At 46.5% G+C, this 7,899-nt stretch overlaps 1 long non-coding RNA gene across 1 annotated transcript in view; it reads left to right on the forward strand.

Moving 5' to 3' along the window:
- LOC113833599 overlaps positions 1-7,899 on the forward strand; it is a 14,079-nt gene continuing 6,180 nt past the window's right edge. Inside the window, exons 1-2 of the long non-coding RNA XR_003481584.2 lie at positions 1-1,017; positions 1,130-1,267. This is a non-coding gene — a long non-coding RNA (uncharacterized LOC113833599). The remainder of the gene's footprint in view (positions 1,018-1,129; positions 1,268-7,899) is intronic.

Genomic DNA, 7,899 nt, shown 5'->3' on the forward strand with positions numbered 1-7,899 from the left:
TACAGCAAGCTCTTTACTCAGTGATCCAGTCCCCAAGCCTCATTTCCTTTATCTCTGTTTTTTGTTTGTTTGTCTATGCATCCTGGCTAGCATAGCCCTTCTGGTGGTCCTCTGGCAGCTCCCCCCACCCCAGTGCTGGGATTAGAGGTATGTGTTCACACACCCTACTCAGTGCTTCCCTCTGCTCTCATCCCTCTGTGACTGTCCAGTTGAGCAGAGGAAAGCTCTTAGCCTCTCTGTCTTTTTCTGCCCCATGAGCTCCATCACTCCAGGCTTGGGCAGAGTCCCAGAATCTGGAGGGAATGCTGGCATCCCACTCACCACAGTATCCATCTTCTTTATGCCTGGACACACTTGTCTCACCGAAACACGGGAAGCTTCCCTCACCACCTGCCTTGACACCACCCACGCAAAGGCCTCCAGAGTCCTTTCTCTGCTATCCTTGGCAGGCTTTGAAGGAAACGATGCCTGCCTCTCCAGAAATCCCACTCAAAGCAAGGTTCAAAAGCCCGCCTCAGATTAAAGGCTGACCTGCTAACACGGGTGGGAGGCACGTGTGCACAGCCCTGCTGCACACGAAACTTGGCACACAGCGACTCTGCTTCTAAGGGTGGTTCCTATAAATGCGAGTTTGGAAAATTGTGCCAAAACCACAGGATGAGTCAGCTATTTCTCTAGAAGCCAGCTGACTTTCTCTGGAGTCTGCCAGGATGGAAACCTGTGAAGATCTTGGTGACTTCCAGGCCTCAGGTGGCTCATGGGAGGGGGAATGGGGCTTTTTAAAGGACATCCTTATAAAATCCTATTGAATGCCTGGTCATCCTTAAGTGATCACACCCCCTGGGACACTCAGGAATGTTCTAGACTGTCTTGGAATGAGCTGTCTATGCAAAGGGAGGCCTAGGAGAATCAAAGCAGATGTAAGTCAGAAGACCAAGGTGTCCACCAAAGCACCTGGTGACATGCACAGGGATGATCTGGGACCACAAGGCACCGAGGGAAGACCCAAAGGCCCAGGTGAGTCCTGTAAAGTGTGCAGGTGTGTAGGTGACTCCCAAGACCATGAGAGTCCAGTCAGGTTCTTCTGCTGATCCAGACACTGACAACCTGTTGCATACTTTGGGAACAGGCCCTGGAACCAGAGGTGAAGCAGCCAGGAAGCAGGCCCAGAGACTCACTGGAAACACAGACCCAGCTTGGACCTAAGCAAGGACATATTGCATGGCCCAGTTCCAGGACCAGAAGCCAGGATTGACCAGACAGACAGGTACTGGGGACAGGGATCAAGAGCAGGTGCCCAGAACCTTTGCCCTGGGTGAGCAGGGTGAGATTGCTTAGTTTACATCTCCACTTTAGTCTTCCTTTTGGTTTTCATTTTTGTATTTTTCTAGAAAAACACACAAAGAGAGATTTTCAAAAACTTTGCTAAATGTATAACTCTGTCCCTGGTTTTTAAGTCAATAGATTCATTCTTCCTCCCTCCTCCCTCCTCCCTCCTCCCTCCTCCCTCCCTCCTTCCTCCTCCTCCTCCCTCCTCTCTCCTCCCTCCCTCCCTCCCTTCCTTCCTCCCTTTGACAGGCTTTTCTATATCTCAGGCTTCTTGAAACTTGCTGTACAGCTGATACAGCTAAGGATGATCCTCCTGCCTCTACTTCCTAGTGCTGGGATTACAGGTGTGAACATCACACAGTGTATTGGGTGCTGGAGATTGAACCAAGGGTTTTGTGCATGCTAGGCAAGCTCTCTACCCACCGAGCCAGGACTTCAGCCCTCATTATTACTGTTCACTACAGATGGATGGAGGTGTGGTGTGACCCCTGGACCCTGTTGCTGCACACAGCAGCTACACCACCAACAGGTCTACAGATCCCTCTGATGATGTAATGTGTCAAAACTGGGTAGAGAATTGTGTACGCTACCCAACTACAACAGCATCTTTAAAATTTTGCATGTGATGCCCACTGCTAAGACATAGAAATACCAATGGCTGGACTCTGGTGCTAGGCTGTAGCATTTGTTTCCCTCCATCCCTTCCTGTGGTTCTTCCTTCCTCAGAAAGTCTTACAAATTAATTTACTTTTAGAAATGGGAATGAAAGGCCCAAAATTAAAAACAAAACAAGACACTGAACTGAATTTCCCTAGGAAGCCAGACCCTTGACATCAAGGCAGATAGAGAGGCTGGAATGGTCTCAGGAGTGGGGGCATTGTGGGGCCATTCTGCCAAGTTGTGGGGTCTCCTTTGCATGGGAGAGACTGTGACCCACAGGGTACACCCTTGTTTGCCTTTCAAGTCCTGACTGCCTTCTTCACCCTCATGCACAAGCCGGGGAAATGTGTTCCAACGAGAGGGAATGTCCTTGCTCCAGGGAGTCCTTGTGTTGGGTTATCACCTAATTAAATTGCAGGCAGCAGAGGCCGCAGAGTGTGGCGTCACTGACTTCATATTACAAATGGGCCTACACAGGGATGTTAGCCAGACTTCTCTCTGTTCACACAGGCCTTGGGCTGGAGAAAAGCATGTGGCTTTTGTTTAGCGTCTCTCCATCCATCACTGCAGCCCTGGTGCATTCTGCCTTTTGTATGAGAGGCAGCCAGTTATTTCATCTGCACATAAGAAACAGCCCTTCATGCCATCATTAGGAATTGGACTGCACACTAACTTGCTTTAGCCTTCGAGAAGACACCCTTCCCTTTTGGTTTTCATCATAAGAGAGGGCAACTAACTCCTCACTCTGGAGCTATCGCAATGTAGAGACGGAGGCTGATAAACTGAAGATGCTAGCCATTAGGCAGGAGTAGATGCGCTCAAAGGTGAAGGGTCAGTTAAGCAGTAATGAGTGTTGGGAAATGCATATGCAGGAGACAGACCTCACCGTGACCATGGCAATGAATACACCTAGTCTTTCGCCAGGCTTTCAAAGGGGCCATCCTGAGGCAAGGCTGTTGCTGCAGTGTGGGTTGCAGGTAGAGTACCAAGGTGCTGCTGTGTGCCTCAGCATCCTTCCTAACGATTACTGACCACCGGATTCTGAGTTCTAAAAGAAAAAATTATAAATTTAGAATTAATAAATGATTAAAAGTCGACAACTAGTGTAGCCATGTCAGTTGCCTTCACTCACTGAGAGCCGGTGCCAACTTAATTCTTCCATAACATTTGTTGAGCAGCCTCCTAACAGAAGGATCTGTGAGTCCCCAAAGGCCTTAAAGGGAACTTGACATACCCTCGCATTCATCCTTGAGACTCAAACACGGTTCATAGCACCCTTCTGGGAGTCAGCACAGACTGGACGTCAGGAAGCTTGGGGAGAGGACCCCACCTCCTGCTGCTCTCCCAGTCACAGCCTCGCAGTCTGTGCATTTCTAGGAATCTAATGCACACCGATTCCCACTGTGACTTCTCACCCTGTGACCAAGCTGTTAATGTTACTTAGTGCTCAGCCAAGATTGCCTACACTGTCCTCTTGAGCAGCGCTTTCTTGGGGATTTAGTGAGTTTGCTTGCAGGGATTGAGAACTGTCTAAGTTGGGTGTGTTCCCTGTGAAGTAAACTAGGGTGGGGTCAGGTGGGATGCTGTCTGTTTGACGTGTGCCAACCGTTATGCAGTGGAGAAAGTGTGGACGTTTTCCTCTTTTGGCTTTTTGAGGCCCCACCACCCAGCTCCCAAATAAATCACACACAGAGGCTTATTCTTAGTTATGAATGCCCAGCCTTAGCTTGACTTGTTTCTTGTCAGCTTTTCTTAACTTAAATTATCCCATCTATCTTTGGCCGTGGGGCTCCTATCTTTCTCTATTTCTGTACACCTTTTCTTTTCATCTTGCTCCATGTCTGGCTATGTAGCTGGGTGGCTGGCCCCTAAAGTCCTCCCGCCTTCCTCTCTCATCAAATTCCCAGAACTTCCCCCCAGATTTCTTTTCATATTTATTTTCTCTGCATGCCAGCCCCCCATCCCTCTCTCCTGCCTTGCTATTGGCCATTCAGCTCTTTATTAAACCATCAAGTGTTTTAGACAGGCACAGTAACACAGTTTCACAGAGACAAAGAAAAGTTTCATAAACAAAATCACAACCTTAAAATAATATTCACCAACAGAGGACAAGCTGTCCTGACAAAGTCCCCGCCTGCTCGTCAGGAAGGAAGTGCTAGGGTAGCGCTCACACTCTGTTGATGGGGAAAGCTAGGCTCCACATTGCTTTGCTGGGTCATCTTCTGGATGCTGTCCCATAAAGAACATTTTCTTCGCTCAAAGCTGAGAATGCACAGTAGAAGTATCAACTGGGTGGCAAAGCATTTCTAGAAGTTTCTGCTGACTGCAACTTACCCTGAACTTAGAGGAGCCATTCTTTGTGAACTGGCTTTTTTCTGAAAACACCAGAGGTTTGCAGTGTTTCTCAACCTGTGGGCCACAACTTTTCAAGGGGTTGAATGACCCTTTCACAGGGGTTGTATATTGGATATCCTGTATATCAGATATTTACATCACAGTTCATAATGGTAGCAAAATTACAGTATGAAGAAGTGATGGGGGAGGTCCTTCTGTGTATATGATTGTCTTTTTGGTTGATAAATTAAGTACTTTTGGCCAATAGGAAAACAAGATAGGTGGGGCTAGGAGTCAAGGAGGATTCTGGGAAAGGTAGGAGAAAGCGCAGAGTCACCATGTGAGCCCAGGAACACAGGTTACTGCTGTCATCTGATAATATAAGTCTTATAAAATATATAGATTTATGATAATTAAGACTGAGCTAGCAGATGAGAAATCCTAGTCATTGACCAAGCAGCATTTGTACCTAATATAAGTCTCTCTGTGTTACTTGGGACCTTAATGTGGCCCCTGGCAGAATTTGAGTGGCCTGGCAGAAAGCACCCACATGGCAGCAGGACTCGGAGACTTGGTGGAAAGACTTATTGTTACAAAGTAGCAATGGAATAATGTTATGGCTGAGGAACTGTATGAGAGTCGAAGTGTTAGGAAGGTTGAGAACCACTGGTCTAAGAGATCTCCGGACATGTTCATCACTGTGATTCTCAGGGGAGCCATCTCCTGAGGGAAATTATGCAGGATGAGCAGCCGACCCTTACTACTGAGGATACAGGGGTTCCTGGGGAGCCACTGTGGTCCAGGCGTGCCTCAGGCAGTTTCATTCCCCTAAGACAGTCAACTTGTGTCTGATACTGCTCCAAAACACAAGCCAGGCTGTCTTGCTAAGAAGCCACTGACCCAGAGAAACAAGACCTCTGGGATGATTGTGCTGTGTGAGCTTGTCAAGCCAGACTGACCACAGCAGAGTGGTTAGCATCCAGGACTAAGTTCCTGGAGTCTATTTGTTCCATAATCATCAACCCCATAAATGCAGAGTTCCTGCAATTGTGAAAAGCTTTTCTGATTCTGAGTTACTACAAATCAGCTTTCAAAGTTTTACTTTAAAACTGCTTGATCTGGGAATTGGGGAGACAGCTCAGTGGATGAAGCAAGTGCACGAGGATGAAGTTCAGACGCCCAGCACCCTTGTAGAATCTTGGTAGGCATGGTAGTCTTATAATCCCAGCATTCATGAAACAGACAGGAGATTCTCGTGGCAAGCTTCATGGAGCTCTGGGTTCATCATGCCAAAGCTGCTTGCCAATTATGAACCTAGTGTTGGGAATCTACATAGAAAGCAATAAAAATAACACCGGGAAGTGGTGGCACAAACCTTTAATCCCAGCACTCGGGAAGCAGAGGCAGGCGGATCTCTTTGAGTTTGAGACCAGCCTGGTCTATAGAGTGAGTTCCAGCATAGGCTCCAAAGTCACAGAGAAACTCTGTCTCCAAAAACCAATATATATATATATATATATATATATATATATATATATATATATATATTATAGCACTAACTTGTCCAATGGGATCTTACACTGCAGAACCTTGCATATGAGAGCAAGATCATCAAGGTGACCCAAAGGTCTTACGTTGGAAGGACATTGTTTCCCACTGTCAAGTCACTTCTTTTTCCATAATGGTCTCAGCTCAGCAGACCATTTAGCCAGGCCTTACAGCTAAGTACATTAATAAGGGATTGGATACCTGTAAAAAGTGGGAAGCAAGTGTGAGCATCTGCTGTCCAGCATTCCCTCACTACCACCTAAGAATGATGAGATTAAAAACTAGTTCTGTTTCTCTTGCTGCCCTGTCAGGTTTAACCTCCTTTCAGTAACTGGATAGATTGGCTTTCTTGTGTAGATCTTGTCTTTGAGTCTCAGTCCCGCTCTGAAGCAGAGGCTAACCAGGGGAAACCACATGTCTCTCAAGATTATTGTTGTTGCATAATTTTACAAAGCAGGACAAATACCTGCAATGATAAATGCAGGATTTATTCCATGAGCTGTCACTTAAATGTCACAAGCCTGAGAGTGCTTAGGGAAAAAGCTGGGGTAAGACAAGCTTTCTCAAAGTTGTTTTTGGCTAATGTCAAACAAATACATTTCTCTTTCCAGTGTAGAGAGCAGTCCATCAAATGTGAGCCATTTCTGTCAGAATAGCTTCATCGAGCATCAGCTTCATAGAGTTAGGGTCCTCTGTCAGGAGGGGAGCAGGCTTTTCTATAGCATGTTGTGTTGCTCAACCCTAATGTATGCTTTGCATTTGCACCTGGAAAAGTGTGTGTGTGTGTGTGTGTGTGTGTGTGTGTGTGTGTGCATGCACACTTGCACACATGCCTGTGTGTGTATCTGTGTGTATGTTTGTAAGTATGTCTGCTCATGTGTCTCTGCATGTGTGTCTGTGTATGTGTCTATGTGTATGTATCTCTCTGTGTTTCTGGCTGTGTGTGTCTATGTGTCTGTGTTTGTGTGTATCTGTTCACATGTCTGTGTGTGCATTTCTGTGTCTGTACGTGTGTCTGTGCATGTACCTGTGTGTCTCCATGCATGTGTGTGTCTCTGTGCATGTGCGTGTGCATGTGTATATCTGTGTGTATCCATTCCTGTGTCTGTCTCTGTGTATGTTTGTGCATGTGTCTGTGTGTATGAGTTCACATGTCTGTGTGTGTGTGTGTGTGTGTGTGTGTGTGTGTGTGTGTGTGTGCATCTGTGCATGTGTGTATCTCTGTGTATGGCTGTGCATGTATGTATCTCTGTATTTGTCTATGCATGTGTGTATCTCTGTGGGTGTTTGTGTATGTGTCTGTCTGTGTGTGTCTGTTTCTTTTACCATACCTGTTATCACTTCAGTTGCTAACTTCTTTCGCATGCCAAGAAGGAATTGGAAAAGAAAAATATTTTCATTTCCTGAAGCTGTTCTAACAAATGTCTGCAAGCTGGATAGCTTAAAACAAAAAGGAATACATTCTTTAGAGGGTCTGCAGGCAGGAGTCATAAATGAAGGGTCCTTGGTTCTCTTTTTTCTGGGGGTTTAGAAATGCTACTCCCCCATCCTCTGCTAGTGACTAGCCAGCTTCTAGCATGTGGCTGTCACCTCCCCTTTCTCCTGGCCATTTCTGCAGGGTCTACTACTATCTGTGACTTCATCTCCTCACTGCCCTTTTATAGGGACACCAGATAAGAGATTAAGACCAGTCCTAAGTGCAGTGGGCCCTCATCATTTTTATGTGTGTGCATGTATGTTTCTGTGTATAAGTATACAGGTGTGTACAAGTGTATGTAAATGCATGCATGTGTGCAGGTGTGCCCGGAAGCCAGAGGCCAGCCTTGGGTCATCCTCAAGACTGTTATCCACTTTCTTTGAGGCAGGGTCTCTCATTGGCCTGTGCATGGATATCACCAATTAAGCCACTTGTCACTGTCTCCCAGGCTGTGATTGCGAGCATGTATGCTCAGATTTCAAGTAGGTACTGGGGATCAAACTCAGGTCCTCATGATTGCAAGGCAAGCCCATTACCCATTCCTAAGCCTC

The sequence above is a fragment of the Cricetulus griseus genome, chromosome 2, assembly GCF_003668045.3.
Source record: "Cricetulus griseus strain 17A/GY chromosome 2, alternate assembly CriGri-PICRH-1.0, whole genome shotgun sequence".
Classification (NCBI taxonomy): Eukaryota; Metazoa; Chordata; class Mammalia; order Rodentia; family Cricetidae; genus Cricetulus; species Cricetulus griseus.